Source organism: Musca autumnalis, unplaced genomic scaffold, assembly GCF_047663935.1.
Source record: "Musca autumnalis isolate F117 unplaced genomic scaffold, ASM4766393v1 scaffold_3, whole genome shotgun sequence".
Classification (NCBI taxonomy): Eukaryota; Metazoa; Arthropoda; class Insecta; order Diptera; family Muscidae; genus Musca; species Musca autumnalis.
Window position 1 is genome coordinate 37,206,216 of NW_027411866.1, and position 21,298 is coordinate 37,227,513.

A 21,298-nucleotide genomic window follows, 5' to 3' on the forward strand; every position below is an offset into this window, starting at 1 on the left:
AAACATTTTATTAATGAAATAGACAAGATTTAGCTATTACTATTAATTTAATTATTAATGTTAATTATTTTGTGTTGTTGTTTAGTTTATTTATATATGTTTGCTTTGTTTTTTGGTATGAGAAACACAACAAAGGCGAATAGTATAATAAAGAGACACGAAAAAATCTTAAATTTCACGTTAACCTGTGTGGACACTAACGAAACTTGAAAAGAAACTTTAACGAAATTGGTTTCAAGAAACCTTGCTAGTCTGACCATCGACTAAGGCAATATAGATCGATTTTTTCTTTATCCTTTTATCAGAAATGATGTTCAAGTTTACTGAAAAGTTGGTTGTGTTTTCGGCCTTCTTGTTCAAGAACTTTACGTGTGCGTATAAAAAAACAAAAACAAAATAGATGTATTTCAAATTGAAATACATGTATTTTGTTCTTTTTTTTTAATTGAAATACATGTATTTTGTTTTTTTTCAAATTGAAATACATGTATTTTGTTTTGGTTTTTTATACGCACACGCAACACGCAAAGTTCTAGGTTTTGCCCTTACATTTGCGAAATCCACTCGATTTCAACTGTCAATTCCATTGCTTAAACGTCAAATGAAATCCAATGGATTTCAGGTGAGTTTTCATTTGACGTATAATGCTAAGTTTACATTTACGAAATCCACTCGATTTCAACAATCAATTCCATAGCTCAAACGTCAAATGAAATCTCATCTGGATTTCATTTGACGTTTAACCTATGGATTTGTCAGTTGAAGTCGAGTGGATTTCGTAAATGTAAACCAAGCATATGCAAAGGAATTGACGGTTGATAGCGAGTGGATTTCGTTAATGTAAACCTAGCATTAGGTTAGGCTAGGTTTGATGTAACAGTGAATAGGTCTGTTCGATAACCAAAAAGTTTGTACAAACTTTTACAAAATTCAGTTCGATAACAAACTTGTTCAGTCAGTCCCGGTCCACACTAGCGTGAATTTCATTAAAAAATTTCATGAAATTAGGCGTTCTTAAATCGAATTCCCCACTACAGCAATTTTATGATTTTGCTCTAACATGGAGGTCGATCTAGAGACGCATAATTTCATGCAATTTTTTCAATGAAATCACTCTAGTGTGGACCGGGACTTTTGAAACCCAGGATATTTATTAAATCCGGACAATGAAGGTTAACCCCATGATAGAACTAGAAAAGTATGTTAAATGGTCTGTTCCAATACTGCAAGAATCTATTAATTTTTCTTTTTTTTTCCGATAACATAAAGGAAAAATTGTTATCGTAGTAAAAAGTAGTAGCTTCATGCAGGTTCTGGAACAGAGCAAAAGCTACCTGTCAATAACAATTTTTTTCTTGTAGTGTCTCTAAAACTTCAAAACAATATACACAATTTGTGTATGTGTGTTTACTGTTTGAAAAATATGCCAAACAATTTTGAATACAATCGAAATTAAGAAAGAAATTCCATGCAAAACCGGCATTGGAACAAAAATTTAATCATATCCACGACTCAATAATAGCTGTGTTCTTTACTTACCTGAGGTTACCATTTGTTACCATTTTTAACCTGCAAAGCGTTCCTTAACCCCGAAAAGTGGCAAAACTGGAAGCAATTTTTAAGAGAGTGAGAGTGGAGTGAGAGCGAAATTGGCTTTCTCTTCTACCACAGGCTACCAACAAAATTTCTGCAGGTAAAAAATGGCAGAACTGATTTTTCGACTTTTGTTTGACGATTATTTCACAATGAATAAGAAAATGGATGCAAAACAGAAGAAAAAGTCGAACGCTGACAAAACTAAATTAAAAACTGTGAAATAAAAGACGAAAATTGATTTTTATGTTTCTTTTTGACATTGCTCCCAGATCTACCATTTTTCCGTTCCTTTACTTTTCTGGTAAAAATGTTCATGAGAGAGCAATTTTGACACTTTTCTCTTTTACCACCCTTAAACTATGTTTACATTTACGAAATCCTCTCGATTTCAACTGTCAATTTCATTGCTCAAACGTCAAATGATGATTTCAGATGAGTTTTCATTTGACGTATACACAAAGGAATTGACAGATGAAATCGAGTGGATTTCGTAAATGTAAACATAGTATTACCATTAAAAAAGTAAAGGAACAAAGGTAATGTGGAGAAACCTTGACACTCCATTTATTTTTCGTGGTTTTTTATAAAATGCTCAAAAAAGGTTTTATAAACAAAAATAATTAAGTAATTTTGAAGTTTAGGAATTCAGGTAAGTGCAGGGTTCAAAAGATTTTTTATTTAAATCCATTGTATAAGATCTAGATGAAAACAAATTATAGAATGTGTGTTCCAGTACTGCAAGAATCTACTAAAGGGTTGTTTACACCATCTATCAATGTCGTATGAGATGTCAAATTTTCTACCTGCGAATGTTGTACACATATGGTCTGTTCCTTTACTTTTGAAAATGGTAAAACCGGCAAAAGTAGTATAAGTTGTAAACTACTCCCATATGAATTTTATTGTGCCTGAAGTAAAGGAACGCTTTTCGAGTAAAAAGTGGTAAAAGTGTAAGATTCTTGCACGTAAAGGAACAGAGCTATAGTGTGACCACTATGAAAATTTTCATCTATCAAAACGATTTGGCAACTCATATGTAAATTTTTCATTTAGGGAGCGCTCTATTTGATACGGCATTCTCGTATGTAAACATAAATTTATCAGATGTTTTCTGGTCGATGGTCAGACTAGCAAGGTTTCTTGAAACCAATTTCGTTAAAGTTTCTTTTCAAGTTTCGTTAGTGTCCACACAAGTTAACATGAAATTTAAGATTTTTTCGTGTCCCTTTATTTTACTATTCGCATTTGTTGTGTTTCTCATACCAAAAAACAAAGCAAACATATATAAATAAACTAAACAACAACACAAAATAATTAACATTAATAATTAAATTAATAGTAATAGCTAAATCTTGTCTATTTCATTAATAAAATGTTTTTGTTAAATATTTTTATGCTTGTTTCGTTGTTAACGTTGGCTTGAGAAAATCACAATGAAAGAAAATGAAAGAAAAAATCTTGCAACGAACAACAAGAAGAGGCAACACAACAAACACAGAAAACCATGTACATGGGTTTCACTACTTCATACCCCTCGCCTATAAACTTGACGTCGCCATGTTGAAATCGTGCTAGTCTGACCATCGACCTGGCATTCTCAAAAAAAAAAAAAAAAAATTGAAAAACAATATCTTTTAAAAAAGAAAATGGAAAGTTATGTATATTTAAGTATTTAGAAAAGTAAATAAAGGGTGTTTATAATGTTATTTTTAGATCGATTGGTCGAAAGGAGCAGTGTTGGAAATTATTGCTTTGTGGCAAAACATGAATGCCTCTATAACCCCAAAAACCTATTCTACCACAACAAACATGTTAGATATTCATTTTCCTTCAACCAAAATTAAAAATTTGCTCAAATTTGTAACTCAACAATAAATGTAAACAATGACAAAAACAGCTGTTATTATATTTATAGGCTATGTCATACGAAAATAACACTTGTAGGTATGAACGCACAAATTGAAAGTTGTATGGATGACGTCAATTTTGACAAACATAGAGAATGTCGAATGGGTGAAAGAAATGACAGCTCATATGACATTGATAGATGGTGTAAACAGCCCTTAATTTGTACTATTTTTTCCGATAACATAAAGGAAAAAATGTTATCGTAGTAAAAAATAGTAGCTTCATGCAGGTTCTGGAACAGAGCAAGAATTATAGTACATTTACAAAATCGAGTGGATTTCAACTGTCAATTCCTTTGTGTATACGTCAAATTAAATCTCATTTGAAATCCATTGGATTTCATTTCACGTTTAAGCAATAGAATTGACAGCTGAAATCGAATGGATTTCGTAAAGGTACACCCAGCATTAGAGAGAGAGAGAGAGAGAGAGAGAAAAGCAACAAGTGGATTTGTTTACAAGACAATTTTTGAGCATTTTATAAAAAAACGCGAAAAATGAATGAAGTGTCACGGTTTATTCACCTAATCGAGTTGTGGATATCATTAATGGTCTGTTCCAGAACTGCAAGAATCTACTAATTTTTGCTATTTTTTCCGATAACATAAAGGGAAAAATGCTATCGTAGTAAAAAATAGTAGCTTCTTGCAGGTTCTGGAACAAAGCATAAATGTCTATTCAAATGCAAAACGGAAGAATTTCTTCCACACAAATGTTTTAAAAACAATTTTAAAAATCATTGAATTCGATTTTTTTTTAAACTATTGCTCTGTTCCAGAACCTGCAAGAAGCTACTATTTTTTACTACGATAACATTTTTTCCTTTATGTTATCGAAAAAATAGTAAAAATTAGTAGATTCTTGCAGTACTGGAACATACCATATTTAACATATTGTTCAAACAGTACATACATACACAGATTGTGTATATTGTTCTGACGTTTAATAGTACGGTTACATTAGAGTTTTGCCGGGTTCCACTTCATGAGGATTTATTTGACGTTTGCGCTATGGAATTGACTTTTGAAACTCAGTGGGTTTATTAAATCCGGTTAAGTGGATTTCGTAAATGTAAACATAGTATAAAAAACATATTATAAAACATGAGTCATTCAATTCAATGTAAACAAAGTATTAGACTGGATCATTTTAATATTTTACGAAATGTAATGTAAATTACATGTTTTTATTTTTTATTATTCAACCCTTAGTTGCAATAGAATTCCGATTTTGCTAAAAATAATTTCCAAAGTAGCTTACAGATTAGTTTTAAATAACACAGCGTACCAAAATACAAACATATATTCATAAATGTTAAAAGAAAACTATTATTATAACCCAAAATAAAATGTTATACAAATAAAAAAATGTTTATATTTTATTTTTTTTTTTGTGATTTTATTTTTGAACTAACTTTATTAGACCACGTAAAATTTGTTTCATTTTATGTGTTATTGTATTTTAAATCTTTTTTGAATAGTGAATTGAAAAAATATATCTTCGTCAATAAAAAGACTCGATTTAATAAATTTTCTTATTATGAAAATATATTATTTCTTAATAATAACTTCAAATATTGGAACAAGAACACTATCAAATAATTAAAATATTGCTTTAACATGTTAAACAAAATAAAAGACGTAGTCTAATTTTTTGATTTTTCATTAGACGAATTCTAAGTTAGTTTAAGAAATAATTTGTTATAATAAATGTTTGAAACAACAACTACTTTCTTTGATCAATTTAAATGCATAGAGTATATCTAGTCTAAATCTAGTTGACGATGAAAACAGAACTTTTTGATGTATTTATTTTGAATTTTGCAACAATAAAACTTTCAAAAGTAAGGTTATGATATAATTTTAAATTCTTCGCAGAGACATTTCATTAAAGCGCAATTTATTGTAGTCGTGTTCCTTTACGTGACTGAGGTTACCAGTTTTTACCTGCAAAGTGTTCCTTACTTTAAAAAGCATTCAATTTATATGATCGCAGCCACCACATTTACCATTTGTTGACAATGTTACCATTTTCAAAAGTAAAGGAACAGACCTTATGTTTTATTAAGTTTGATGAATAACATTACTAGTCTGTTCCAGAACTGCAAGAATCTACTAATTTTTACTCTTTTTTCCGATAACATAAGGGAAGAAATGTTATCGTAGTAAAAAATAGTAGCTTCTTGCAGGTTCTGGAACAGAGCATACATTTAATATAACAAATAAATATATTATTTTATAAAGCTTTAGTTTCTATTCTTTATTTATAACAACATTTTAGGAATTTATTCACTCTTTTTTGTCTTTGGAAAAAAGTAATGTTGCTACTTGTAGGGGTCTCTAAGTTCCTGTTTACACTAGAGTGATTTCATTGAAAAAATTTCATGAAATTATGCGTTCTTAGATCGAGTTCCCCACTACAGCAATTTCATGATATTACTCTACTATAGAACTCGATCTAGGGACGTATAATTTCATGCTTTTTTTCAATGAAATCACTGTAGTGTGGACCGGCATTAAGCAACTGTTTATAAAAGCTCTGTTCCTTTACGTGCAAGAATCTTCAAGTTTTGCCACTTTATTCTGGAAAGAGTTTCCTTACTTCAGACACCACAATTCATATGGGAGCAGTTTATAACTTTTGCTACTTTTGCCGGTTTACCATTTTCAAAAGTAAAGGAACAGACCAAAAATGAAATTATTCACGACTCGGTGTGGACTGCATTGAAACTTATAGTGAAATCATATTATACTATAATCTTATGTATTTTTTTTTTTTTTGCTTGCTTCGTTTTCTTGACCTGCCATTTTTGGATAAAGTATAAAGAATAAAAATCTAGTTTGGCCGTTGCCTTCTACTCTTTTACCAGGAATAACTTAAACAAAACAGAAAAAATAAGCGAAGAGCTGAAAGAGTTTTGGCAGACTTGAGTTTTTGACTTTAAGTTGCCAATTCCATTGAATATATATCAAATAAATGACATATTTGCCCCAAATACTATATAAGGCATGTTCGATAACTTTGCAAGTTCTTGTAACTACTTGCAAGTACTTCTCAGTTTTCTTTTACGGAACAAGTTTGTTATCGAACAGCATTTTGTAAAAGTTTTTACAAATTTGTACAAACTTTTGGGTTATCGTACAGACCTGTAGTTTCATGTTTAATTATGGGTACTTTAAACGATATGTTTTTTGGATATGGATTGTCACATTTTGTATTCAAAATGTATATGCAAAGTGACAACACATATTTAAAATAACATATCGTGTAAAATACACATAAGGCTTTAACCCGACAAACAGTTCTAATGTGCATCCCGTTGTTGGGTCCATCTTTTATTTTTTTAATTTTATTTCATTTTTTTATTATTTATCTTTTATCCAATGTAAGCTTGTTCGGATTACGAAGGCAAAATATTAGCACTGTGCCAGAACCTGCAAGAAGCTACTATTTTTTACTACGATAACATTTTTCCTTTATGTTATCGGAAAAAATAGTAAAAAATATTAGATTCTTGCAGTTCAGGAACAGACCAATTGTAAATGTAAATGCATTTTACTAGGCGTTTACACATAGACAGTATTGGCAAGACAATAGCAAAGTAACAAACCATTTTCACCAATACATTCATACTTTTCTCTATACATATTTAAAAATGTATAAAGGTATTTGTGAAAAAGGTTTGTATTTTTGCTATTGTCATGCCAATACTGGCATTTGTAAACGCAGGGTTAACAAACCCATGGTAGAACAATTCAGGTAAAGTAAATACTACAACAAATACAACTAACCAACAAGCACATAGAAATTTGTTTTTGTTTGTAATATGTGTGTTCGTTTACTCAAAATTTGTACAAATTGTTACTGGATGTTGTTCGTTTACTCTACAGTTCAATGCAAAAGACCTTAGTCGATTTCAAGAAGTTACTGGACTTGTACAAATTGTTGAGTAAACGAACACGCCTAATGTTAGTATCAACGGTAAATGCAAAGACATAAATGGTCTGTTCCTTTACTTCTGAAAATGGTAAAACCGGCAAAAGTAGTAAAAGTTGAAAACTGCTCCCATATGAATTGTATTGTGTCTGAAGTAAAGGAACGCTTTTCGAGTAAAAAGTTGTAAAACTTGAAGATTCTTGAACGTAAAGGAACAGGGCTAAAATATAACAAGATACTCTTATGTTACACGCTAAAACTTTCATACGAAACTTTCCCATTATTTTGGCGTTCATAGATCGAGTTCCATACAAAACTAATTTTATGAAATTACTGTAATGGGGAACTCGACCTAAGAACGCCAAAATAATGGGAAAGTTTCGTATGAAAGTTTCAGCGTGTAACATAAGAGTTTGGACATATTTCCATTGCTACTATACATCGGCAGATGGCGCTGGAGGTCTAACACAATGTTATGTTCCAATATTGTGGCATAAAATTATGTTATACTTGTTTTTGTTGTCGTCGTGTTCTGTTAGTTGTCTGTTGTACACAAACACCATCTATGGGTTAATAGTAAATTTGAACTGTGTTATGCACTATGTCCAATCTTTACAATTCTATGTCTTTGGTAAGTGTAAACAAAATAAGGAAATGACTATAAATTATTGGAATTTAAAAAACTAATATTTTTTCACATTTATTTATTTTTTTGGAAAATATGAATAAAAACTCGTCAGATTTTCAATTGAATTTTTCGATATCATCATGCATAATTTCTCGCAGAAAGGAGAATTCTTTCAAAAATGTTTGGGGTCGCTGGTAATTCATCGAAAAAGGAGAAGCTGCTTCAATCTTTTGTTATTGAAATCAAAATAGCACACATTTATTAGGGCTTTAAGAAATATTGTACCGCCACTATAAACGGTGCTTTAGTGTGCGGCACGTCGTTCGGACCTTGAGGAGGTTACATGTCAATGATTGCTTTGTTCCAGAACCTGAAAGAACCAAGCAAACAATTTTGGAAGTTGTGCAATTGGAGTTATGATTTCACAACATCTTTCGATGTAGTCCAACAGAGTTATGAAAAATGCACTCCGTAACATACATTTTATAAGCAGTTGATGTAGATATCCCTACGGAAAAAACCAGTTGGTTGATCCCTACACATTTCTTCATAAGACAAACAAGAGTGTATACATTTCGGAGAGTTTGTTATAAAATAAAGAAATAAAAACTGAAGTTGCGAACATTTTTGCTGTAATTCACGAGACGGAAATTGTTAATGGAGTGTAATGCAGTTGGAGTCCATGTCGAAAGCTGAACTAGTGATGGGAAGTCAACATAAAAACCTTTAGTATTCAATTTCAATTTTTCAATTCAATGATTCTTTATTTGATTTTTAATATCATTATAAAATATTGTTTTTAAATAAATAAATCTTATGTTACATAAAGAATATTTACAGCATGGTTTTATGAACCGTCTGCTGGATAGTTGAGTGCTTATTTGACAATATATAACAAGTGTTTTGTTAATAATTGAATTCTTCAATTAAGCTTTTTCTAAATTTCCATGATTCTTTCAAAAATTTATATAACTGAAGCCAGCAAAATTCTTCACCACCATTTAATATACTAATAATTTCAAGGTTTGACAATAAGGGCTTTTGTAAATGCCTTACACGCATATTTTTTAAAACTGGGCAACGTCCGATAAAGTGTTCTACTGTTTCTGCTTCCCCAGTATTGCATAAGGAGCATCGTTGTTCCTCATCAGTTCGCCATGTCTTACAGTTTAGCCGTAGTAAGCCACCTCTAGCCTTCATTATTAATGAGATTTGCTCTTGGCTGTACTTATCATTACAATAAAGAGGTCCAACATTAAAGTTCAGATATTTATATATCCGACTTTCACTAGCTTCTGCTTTTTCAGTATGTTCAATTATATTTTTGGATTTCAACTCCGTCAACAATTTCTGCACTGCATCCATCCAATAAATCTTATTTGTCATTATATTAGCGTGATCAATGTCATTTTCTAACAGTTTTTGCTTGAAATCCTTAAACCAGGATATGTTTTTGGTGGCCAATTTCCTTCCGAGTATGTGAGGTAATCTGTGACTCTTTAAATCAAATAAGACTTTCGACAAATATTGTAGGTGCAGAGAGTACGTATATATGTACCCAGGTTCGTATCCTGTTTCAAGTGAGATCACGTAATTTGGCGTAGACTCCGGTAGACTCAATATCTTCTTGATAAAGAAACGATACATCTTTTCCACTTCGCCAAAGTAGGCATTACCCCAGATTTGCGCCCCGTGACTAAAAATTGATCGACATACAGCCAAGAACATCTTCCATTTTGCCTTGACATTCACCGAGGGTTTTGAAATAAAATGTTTCCAGGTGGATAGCAGAGACAGTTTTGTTGCTTCCTCTTTTTTCTGTATGTGTTTAGTAAAGGCGAATTTCGGTGTTAGCAGTATTCCCAAATATTTGTATTCATTAACTATTCGAATTTGTTCGTTTTTGTATACCCACTGCTCGCTTGATGATAGTTTGCCTCCTTTTCTAAACACCATTATCTCGGACTTTGTCTGATTTACCTCCATTCCCCATAACGTACAATACGATTCTAATCTGTTGATCATTTGCTGCATTATTGATGCATTATCGGCCAGAATGACTATGTCGTCCGCGTACATTAGTACGCGGATGTTTGTGTCGTCTATATAAATTCCTCCTTTCAGATACTCATGCAGATCGTTGAGGTAAATAGCAAACAGAATTGGGGATAGCAAGCATCCTTGTTTTACTCCAGAACGTGTTTCAAAATAATCTGATAAATCTTGACCTGACCAAACTGCAGACTTTGTATTTTCGTAAATTTTTTGAATAAAATTAACGACCTTTGTAGACATCCCAATCTCATACAATTTATATATTAACATATCACTTGGCACTCTATCAAAAGCAGCCTTGAAGTCTACGAAAAAAGCGTAAACCTTCTTACCCTCGTTTATTTTTAACTTAGTTATCGCTGCCAGGTTAAATATGTTGTCCACCGTCGAATAACCTTTTCTAAAACCAGCTTGAAACTCGTTTAAAATGTTCTTTCTCTCCACCCATTCAGTTATTCTCTGGTTTATCATTCCGATCATTAATTTGCCAACGCTGTTCATGAATGTAATTCCTCGATAGTTGGTAACATCATTTACATCTCCCTTTTTGTGGATTGGGAAAATAATGCCAGAACGAAACGTTTCAAAATCGTCAAAACCATTTAGAATGTTGTTGAAACTATTGCATAACTTTTTTAGAAAGTCGTCTGTTGCGTGTATAAAAAACTCATAGGGAACTCGATCTTCACCTGGTGCTTTATTTGTTTTTACTTTCTTTAATTGTTCTTTTAGTTCTTCGATGGTAAATGCACTATCCATGAGCAAATCATTAGATATATTGGGTGCGAAAAGAATTGATGAAATATTGCAAACGGGGTTTAGGAGGTCCTCGAAGTATACTTTAAGTGCTTCTGCTGAGATACAGCAGCTACTGATGAAGCAAAATCAGATACGCTTGCATTAATTGGAAAACGGAGAAAGTAAACTCAAATGTGATTGAATTTAATGGAAACTTTTTTAATTTGTGTTTAATAAAGTTCTTTGTATTCTTGTTTTACACAAATAATAAATGCATTTTGTTTATTCTGGGATATTTCGCAATAGCTTGCATTTATACTGCATCTTTGGATTGATTAAAAACACAATCCGCAGAGTGCCTTCAAATTCAATCCAAAATACTACATAACAATTTGTGATTTGGAACGGAGTGCATCCTAGCTGTGTCCTGTGGAAGCAAAATGGAGTGCATCCTAGCTGCGCGCTCTCTTGTAGCTTCCCAGCAAAAAGTTTGCATCCGTGGATGCAGTTGAAACACTACAAGTGTACGGTACATTTGCCGTTGGAGTACATCTTTTCCTATGAATTCACTTATGAATTTTACAAGAGAGCGCACAGCTAGGATGCACTCCATTTTGCTTCCACAGCAAACAGCTAGGATGCACTCCATTTTCGATCCAAATCACAGCTTTTGATGCAGTGTTTTGAATTGAATTTAAAGGCACTCTTCGGACTGCATTTTTAGTCAGTCTAAAGATGCAATAAAAATGCAAGCCATTGCGAAATATCCCAGAATAAATAAAATACATTTATTATTTGTGTAAAACAATAATACAAAGAACTTTATTATATAAACACAAATTAAAAAAAGTTTCCATTAAATTCAATCACATTCAATCTCCATTTAATCCAAGCGCATCTGATTTTGCTTCATCATCCTAAAGGTTTTTTATGTCCAATTTACATTAGCAACTTTTTCGTCATTTAGAGCTGTTTCGTCATTTATTTGCAACATTTTGCGTCATTTACCATACAAAAATAAATGACGATAGCTGCGTCATTTATTCTAAACAACACACGAAAACACCATACTATTATATGCAACCCAGCCTTTTCGCCATAAACTACCAAAAAATGCAACTGTTTTTGATGTCTTTGTTTATTTGTGTTTGTTGTAGAAAAACAAAAATACTCAAACGATGACAAAAGTGAAAATAAATGTTTAAAAAAACATGCAAAAATTATGTTTTTTTGTTTTTAGAATTAATTTAAGTTATTTGATACACATTTGTGTTGTGAAATTCCTATTTCTCTGAATAAATATATTGTGTGCGTGTGTTTGTGTTATTGTATAAGTGTGTGTGTGCGATTGTGTGCGTAAGCAAATGGCGCAAAAAAACAGATGTAAATACACTTCATTTTATTCTAGGATTTCGTAAAACGAAATCATTTAATGTGCATATGTAAATTGGACTTTATGTTGCCTTCGCATCAGTAGTTCAGCTTTCGACATGGACTCCAACTGGACTCCACTCCATTTAAAATTTTTCTCTCGTGAATTACCGCAAAAAAGTTCGCAACTTAAGTTGTTATTTCTTTATTTTATAATCCAGCAAAAAGTTTGCATCCGCGGATGCAGTTAAATCACTAGAACAATTGCCGCTGGAGTACATCTTTTCCTTCACCTATGAATTTTGCAAGAGAGCGCGCAGCTAGGATGCACTCCATTTTCGATCCAAATCACTACCTTTGATGTAGTGTTTTGGATTGAATTTAAATGCAGTCTAAAGATGTTATAAAATGCAAGCCATTGCAAATATCCCAAAATAAATAAAATACTACATTGCTTATTCGTGTAAAACAAGAATATTAACTTTATTACATTAACACAAATTATAAAAACTCTCCATTAAATTTGATCGTAACTAAGTTTACTTCCTCTACTCTGCTTTTTATGACATCGAAATTTATATTGCTTCATCATCCAAATGGTTTTTCATTTTTCCTCCTACTTCAGTTCAGATTTCCAAAAAAACTCCAACTCCACTTCAATAATAATTTACGTCTCGTGAATTACAGCAATGTTCATAACTTTAATTTGTATTTCTTTTATTTTTATAAAACAAATTCTTAGAATTTTAACACTCTTGTGTTCAGAAAAAAAGACTGCGACTGTAGGGATCAAAAAATTGGCTTGTTTGGCTAGGGATCTTTAAGCGATTGCTTCCAAAATGTATCGAGCGCAGTGCATTTTCATAACTCCGTGTGGACTGCATCGAAAGATGTATTGAAATCATAACTCTGCATTGCACTACTTCCAAACTTTTTTGTTGGGTAACTAATTCTTCGAAATGTATATACTCTTGCTTATCTTTTAAAGAAATTTGTAGGGATCAACCAACTGTTTTTTTTCTGTAGGGATCTCTACAGCAACTGCTTATAAAAGCTTTGTTCCTTTACTTTTTTAATGGTAATGCTAAGTTTAAGGCCTGCGTACATAAGCTGCCTTGCCTGCTTACCTTGCTTACTTCTGATAAAAGAATAAAAAAGAAAAGGGCAACCCAGTTCGAAATTTCCTCGGCCTTCTTTATTCTTTTATTTTTATTATGTCAAAAATGAAGCAGGAAAGCAAGGCAATCAGGCAAAGCAGCTTATGTACGCAGGCCTTTACATTTACGAAATCCACTCGATTTCAACTGTCAATTCCATAGCTCAAATGTCAAATGAAATCTCATCTGGATTTCATTTGACGTTTAACCTATGGATTTGACAGTTGAAATCGAGTGGATTTCGTAAATGTAAACCAAGCATAAGGGTGGTAAAAGAGAAAAGTGTCAAAATTGCTCTCTCATGAAAATTTATACCAGAAAAGTAAAGGAACGGAAAAATGGTAGATCTGACAGCAATGTCACAAAAAACATAAAAAATCAATTTTCGTCTTTTATTTCAGTTTTTAATTTAGTTTTGTCAGCGTTCGACTTTTTCTTCTGTTTTTCGTCCAGTTTCGTCGTTAATCGTCAAACAAAAGTCGAAAAATCAGTTCTGCCATTTTTACCTGCAGAAATTTTGCTGGTAGCCAGTGGTAGAAGAGAAAGCCATTTTCGCTCTCTCTCCACTCTCACTCTCTTTAAAATTGCTTCCAGTTTTGCCACTTTTCGGGGTTAAGGAACGCTTTGCAGGTTAAAAATGGTGACCTCAGGTAAGTAAAGGAACACAGCTAAAATGTGTTGAACGGAGTGCATTTTTCATAGCTCTGTTGGACTACATCGAAAGATGTTGTGAAATCATAAAGCTGAAAACAGATACAACGTTTGATTAAAGTTTTGCGTTGGGCGTCGAGAAAAAACAACAACAACAGGGCGACGACGACACCAAAGTCCAGCGTTTATCTGTTTGTCGGCATATATTTCAAATGAATTTGAATTTTTCGGCATCATGCCCAACAGTGTAAAAACGGCCAAAACGACACAAAACTTTAATCAAACGTTGTATCTGTTTTCAGCTTAATGCCTGATTTAGACTATGCTGGATTTAGCAAATCCAGTGGATTTAAGTTGTCATTTTCATACAACATATGTCAAATAAAGCCAGATAACAACTTCCAATTTTTCTTTTTCTTCTGTTTTTTCGTTGACATTTTTTCATTGTGAAATAATCTTCAAACAAATGTCGAAAAATGAGTTCTACCATTTTTTACCTGCAGAAATTTGTCTGGTAGCCTCTTCTCTCACTCTCTTAAAAACAACAATGTGGCTGACGCATTAAAGCAGAGCTGAGCAAATCGAGAGAGAGGCAAATTTAAGGGAGAATTAATATTTAATTTTTCTTAATGTTTCATTACTTATTTTAACATTTTTTAAACATTAATTGTGTATAAAATCGTCCACGATGCAAATTATTAAAAAAATATAAATAAAAAATTTCATAAACTTGTAATTGTTTAGGTCTCACAAAAAACTAAAGGCCTGCGTACATAAGCTGCCTTGCCTGCTTACCTTGCTTACTTCTGATAAAAGAATAAAAAAGAAAAGGGCAACCCAGTTCGAAATTTCCTCGGCCTTCTTTATTCTTTTATTTTTATTATGTCAAAAAAGAAGCAGGAAAGCAAGGCAATCAGGCAGAGCAGCTTATGTACGCAGGCCTTAAGAGTACGTTTTCACAATTTGCCTGTGTGCTAGCACACAGGCGTGCTCACCCCTGCATTAAAGTTAAGCGCTCGGCACATACGGTGCGTGGAGCGTCGCGCTACAACAACCACATGCAAAATTTGTAAGTAATGCCAAGTTTTTTGAAAAACAGCAACATGGCTGACGCATTAAAGTTAAACATAATTTAACGGTTTTGGGACGACACGTGTCACTAAACGGATCGTATGTGCCGAGGCCTTTAAACATAATTTAACTTTTTTGGGACAACGGGTGTCCCAACGTGTCACTAAGTCCCGGGCCACACTACAGTAATTTCACTGAAATTTTGACACGAAATCATGGTAGAATAAAGTAGAGGTAGGCCAGGTATGAAAATCATTAAAAAATATCACCCTGCAGCCATGGCTTAAAACGTCAAATGGCATGGTACAATAATAATGGTAGATGTACCTGCATAACTATCCCGTATTACAAAAACATATGGAACTTAGAGCTTCACTCTTTATATGTTAAAAGTGCCATATAGTGTAAAAACATTTCTTTAGCTAGGCTTCAGAATATTCTCGTTGGAAAAGTGTTCCAAAAATAGCAAAAGTTCTTCCCAAACTTATGACAGTGAAAGAAATGTCATTCACTTATTTTCTATTTGACAAGTTTGGCTAATCTGACATCGTGATTGCTGCCATCCGATTTGCTGATAAATGTCATCAGAATTTTTACAAAAAATGTAATTTTTAAATTCCTGTACTTTTGGAACAAATTTAAATTAATATCAATATTTGATAAATCGTTCATTCGTAAGTTTTGCTAAAAAAATCAATCAATTTTAAGATATAGTGTTACAGCAGAAGTTTTTTGTTGGAACAATTCAGCGATACATCTACCTTTATGATTGCATAATGTCAAAAACAGTACAAAATGTCAACCCTGCTTTTGACAGATTAGGCCATAAAAAGAAAAAAATTGTAATCAGCTGTTAGCTGTGGCCTACCTTTACTTTATTCTACCATGCACGAAATTATGCGTCCCTAGATCGAGTTCCTTTGACCGTGTTTAGACATTCAAACTGGAAAGAAAAATTTTCTTCTCAATTTCTTTTAAAATTTCCTTGTTGTTTAGACACGGAAACCATGTTTGTGTCAATTTTATAATTTTTCTTATTCTTCTTCACACTCATTTTCTCATTGCGCTGTTCAAAAACAAAGCCAAGGCAAAATTGTAATGAAAAGTAAAAATGGACGTGTGTGATAAACAATTAATTATTAAAGGAACCCTTGAATTGCATTTTAATTTTGATGTTTCCACTTATTTCGAATTGTTTTTGCTTAAAAAAATTGTTTTTCCTCCAAATGGGTTTTTTCAATTGTCTCCGCTGTTGTTTGTTTCTCGACATAGAAAATAAAATGAAAGAAAATGCAAAAACAAATATGCAGCCAACTTCAGGTTGTATACGAAGAAAAACGAAATAAAACAGAATTTGCCAGTACAGAGGTGTGTGTACCCCCTCTTATTCCTCTCTACTCCCTCGCCCATAAACTCAATTTTCTTTCCCATCAACTTTCCCTGTATAAACAGGGACTTTGTAGACATGGTACAATAATACAGGTAGCATTATCAAGCCAGCTGATGGTAACATATGGTCTGTTCCTTTACTTTTAAAAATGGTAACAGTGGCAGAAAATGGTAAAAGTGGTAATCTGCTATCATATAAATTGTATGCTATTAAAAGTAAGGGAACACTTTACAGGTTAAAAATGGTAAGAATTGGTAACCTCAGGCACGTAAAGGAACAGAGCAATAATGTGTCAATTGCATTGAATTAATGTCAAATTTTGACATCTTATGTTACCAACAATTGCCGATGCGGCTACCTGTGTATTTGTACCATGGTTGTAGAGTAAAATCATGGTACAATTACTTAGGTAGATGTCTCAGCCCAGCTGATCGAATTTAAAACGTCAAAAAACTAGGAATTGGCCATGAAAAATCAAAACAAAAAACCATATGATTCGGCAAGTAAGAGATAGCATGTGTTCACTTCACCGTACAAACACAAGTGATAAAAAGAGACAACAAGAAACCATTTGGCGAAAATTTTGACAGTTTACATTACAAAAAAGTTGCTTTGTTGTAGCGATGTTTCTACCTAAGTAATTGTACCATGAGTAAAATCATAAAAATGCTGTAGTGGGGAATTCGGGCTAAGAACGCCTAATTTCATGAATTTTTCTAAGGAAATTCATACTACTGTGGACCGGGACTAAACGGAGTTATGGGTATTCTCTCATTCTAGCAATCTATTTAAGTTTAAACTTCTCCAGTTCCTTGTTGCCTAAACTAGGCACTTTGATTTTTATGTATGACTACTGCTGACTAGGACTTATTATTTGATTAATTAATTCTTTCTCAAATTTCATGGTTGGGGAACCATATTTACTTATATTCTTTGATGTTTTAATTTTATAATTTTATTATCTTACTCAGTTGAATTATAACTTTGTAATGTTTTTTGCCTTGATGGCTTGTATTACAAAATTAATTGAATAAATAAATATGGTAGACAATCCTTTGGTGATTTATGCTTTAATGAAAAACGAAATAAAATATTTATTATAATAAATTGCTCTGTTCCAGAACCTGCAAGAAGCTACTATTTTTACTACGATAACATTTTTTCCTCTATGTTATCGGAAAAAATAGTAAACATTAGTAGATTGTTGCAGTTCTGGAACATAACAAATATGTACCATTGAAATACCCAGAACTTGATCCATATTCATGATAACAACCATGGTACAAATACACAGGTAGCCGCATCGGCAATTGTTGGTAACATAAGGTGTCAAAATTTGACATCAATTCAATGAAGTTGACACATTATGTTACCATCAGCTGGCATGATAATGCTACCTGTATTATTGTACCATGATAACAACCAAGATAATAGGTCTGTCTGGTTACCCTAAAATATGTAACAATTGTTCTGGTAGTCGTATGACACAAAAGTCCAGCAAAAGAGAACGATTCGAGAGAGACATTTTGACAGTTCTTTTACTGAGAGTTTCCAAATTCTTGCTGAACAAATTTCTTCAAGCAAGCACATGCAACTCTTTTTCTTCCTGAAAACAATCAATCATCTGTTTTTAATTATTCGGTGATTTATGTTTGTGAAAATTAAAAACAATTTTATTGTCAAAATAGCAAGCAAGAGGGAAAATTCCTTTTTTGGGTCATTTTCTTTTTTATTTTTAATAAAATTCAATTTTTTTGCTTGTTTAGGTTCCTTTAATGACGGACAAATTGTTCTGTTTTCGCAAGTCAGCTGATAGCTTGCGTGTTTTTGCTGGGAAGGTATGTGTTTACTTTTTAAGCGCTCGGCACATACGGTGCGTTGAACGTCGCGCTACAACAACCACATGAAAAATGTGTAAGTGATGCCAAGTTGTTTGAAAAACATGATGGCTGACGCATTAAAGTTAAACATAAGCTGTGTCTGGTTACCCTAAAATTTGTAAAGGCCTGCGTACATAAGCTGCCTTGCCTGCTTACCTTGCTTACTTCTGATAAAAGAATAAAAAAGAAAAGGGCAACCCAGTTCGAAATTTCCTCGGCCTTCTTTATTCTTTTATTTTTATTATGTCAAAAATGAAGCAGGAAAGCAAGGCAATCAGGCAGAGCAGCTTATGTACGCAGGCCTTAACAATTTGTACCAATTGTTGCTGGAAGTCGTCTGTTAACACAAAAAACCAGCAAAAGAGAGCGATTCGAGAGAGACATTTTGACAGTTCTTTCACTGAGAGCTTGCAAATTCTTGCTGGACAAATTTCTTCTAGCAAGCACTTGCAAGCTCTTCTTCTTCCTGAAAACAATCAATCAGCCGTTTTTAGTTTTTTGTTGATTTATGTTTGTGAACATCAAAAACAATTTTATTGTGGAAATAACATAGTCTAATTGTATTGTTTTATGGAGAACAAATTTGTAAAGTGGAAAAACACTTTTTTGTTACATTTTCTTTTTTATTTTTAATAAAATACAACGTGTTTGCTTCCTTTGTTGGCGGACAAATTATTCTGTTTTGGCAAGTCAGCTGATTGCTTGCTGGTTTTTGCTGGGAAGGTGTCTGTTTACTTTTTACAATTTTCTAGCAAAAGAGAATAAAAACCCCTTAAGCGCTCGGCACATACGATGCGTTGAGCGTCGCGGTACAACAACCACATGAAAAAAGTGTAAGTGATGCCAAGTTTTTTCATGTGGTTGTTGTAGCGCGACGCACAGCGCACCGTATGTGCCGAGCGCTTTACTCTCTGAGAAAGTTCTTGCTGGACAATTCTTGCTGGGAAAGTAACCAGACAGACTTAAGCGGTCGGCACATATGGTGCGTTGTGCGTCGCGCTACAACAACCACATGAAAAATGTGTAAGTGATGCCAAGTTTTTTGAAAAACAACAACATGGCTGGCGCATTAAAGTTAAACATAATTTAACTGTTTTGGGACAACGCATGTCCCAACGTGTCACTAAACGGACCGTATGTGCCGAGGGCTTTAAGTCCTCGGCACATACGGTGCGTTGAGCGTTGCGTTACAACAACCACATGAAAAAAGTGTAAGTGAAGCCAAGTTTTTTGAAAAACAACAACATGGCTGACGCATTAAAGTTAAACATAATTTAACTGTTTTGGGACAACGCGTGTCCCAACGTGTCACTAAACGGACCGTATGTGCCGAGGGCTTTATAATTTAATTTTTTGGGACAACGCGTGTCCCAACGTGTCATTAAACGAACCGTATGTGCCACGATGGGACACGCGTTGTCCCAAAACAGTTAAATTATGTTTAAGTTTAATGCGTCAGCCATATTGTTGTTTTTGCAAACACTTGGCTTCACTTACACTTTTTTTATGTGGTTGTTGTAACGCAACGCAACTTCAACAACAAACTTGGCATCACTTACACTTTTTCATGTGGTTGTTGTTTTAAACGCGTGACGCGACCCACAACGTACCGTATGTGCCGCAGCCATTACAGTTTTATTGCAAAAGAGAATAACAACTCCTTAAGCTGAAAACACATCCAACGTTTGGGTAAAGTTTTGTGTCGTTTTAGCCGTTTTTACACTGTTCGGCATGATGCCGAAAAATTCAAATTCATTTGAAATATATGCCGCAAACATATCAACGCTGGACTTTGATGTCGGTGTCGCCCTGTTGTTGTTGTTTTTTTCTCAACGCCCAATACAAAACTTTACTCAAACGTTGCATGTGTTTTCAGTTTTACTCTCCAAGAAAGTTCTTGCTGGGAAAGTAACTAGACAGACCTAATACTAAAGCTGTAAACAGATACAACGTTTGGGTAAAGTTTTGTGTCGTTTTGGCCGTTTTTACACTGCTGGGCATGATGCCGAAAAATTCAAATTCATTTGAAATATATGCCGGCAAACAGATAAACGCTGGACTTTGGTATCGTCGTCCCCCTGTTGTTGTTGTTTTTTTCTCGACGCCCAACGCAAAACTTTAATCAAACGTTGTATCTGTTTTCAGCTTAATACATTTTCTTGCTTAATAAATAATGAAAAGAACTTTCTTTAAAAACAAATTCCTTTTTATGTGGGTTTATAATTATTCAATTTTTGAATAAATAATATTGAAAGTATGGGTGGATACCCAAAACATACATATGTATGTATATGAAAATTATACACATAAATTTTAAGAGAAAGTGCCTATATACTGTTTAATAATAAAACTCTTTAAACTATAAAGAAAATAAAAAAGAAAAACAAAATAAAATGGAGCGAACAAATAACAAAACCAACTATCTAAGTTTAATAATCATTATGCATACATATAGACAGAACAGAATAAAATAAATAAAAAACAATGAAATCTGCAAAGTAAAAAAAAAACATTTCACTTAATACATTTATTATTTTTATGTTTTAGACAAAAAAATAATGAAAGTAAAAGATAAAATATATAAAAAATATTTAAAAAAACATACAATTAAGTTATTTAGATGATATAAGAATGAAAATAATAAACAAATCACACAGACACAACTTCATGAGGTATCTTAAAAACAATAAAAATTAAATACAAATAAAAATGTTACGAAAAATTCAAATCAAAAATTGTTTTTTTTTTTTAATAATTTCTTTGTAGAATCGTTTTTTTTTTTTTTGGTCGAGGGTGATGACATGCAAATGTGCCTTACATCGCAGGCGGGGACCATCAGGTTTGTAGTTGCTATTTGTTGAATATGAAAGACACAACATTGTAAAATGTTGGGCAGTGTTGTTTCGTTTATGAATTAA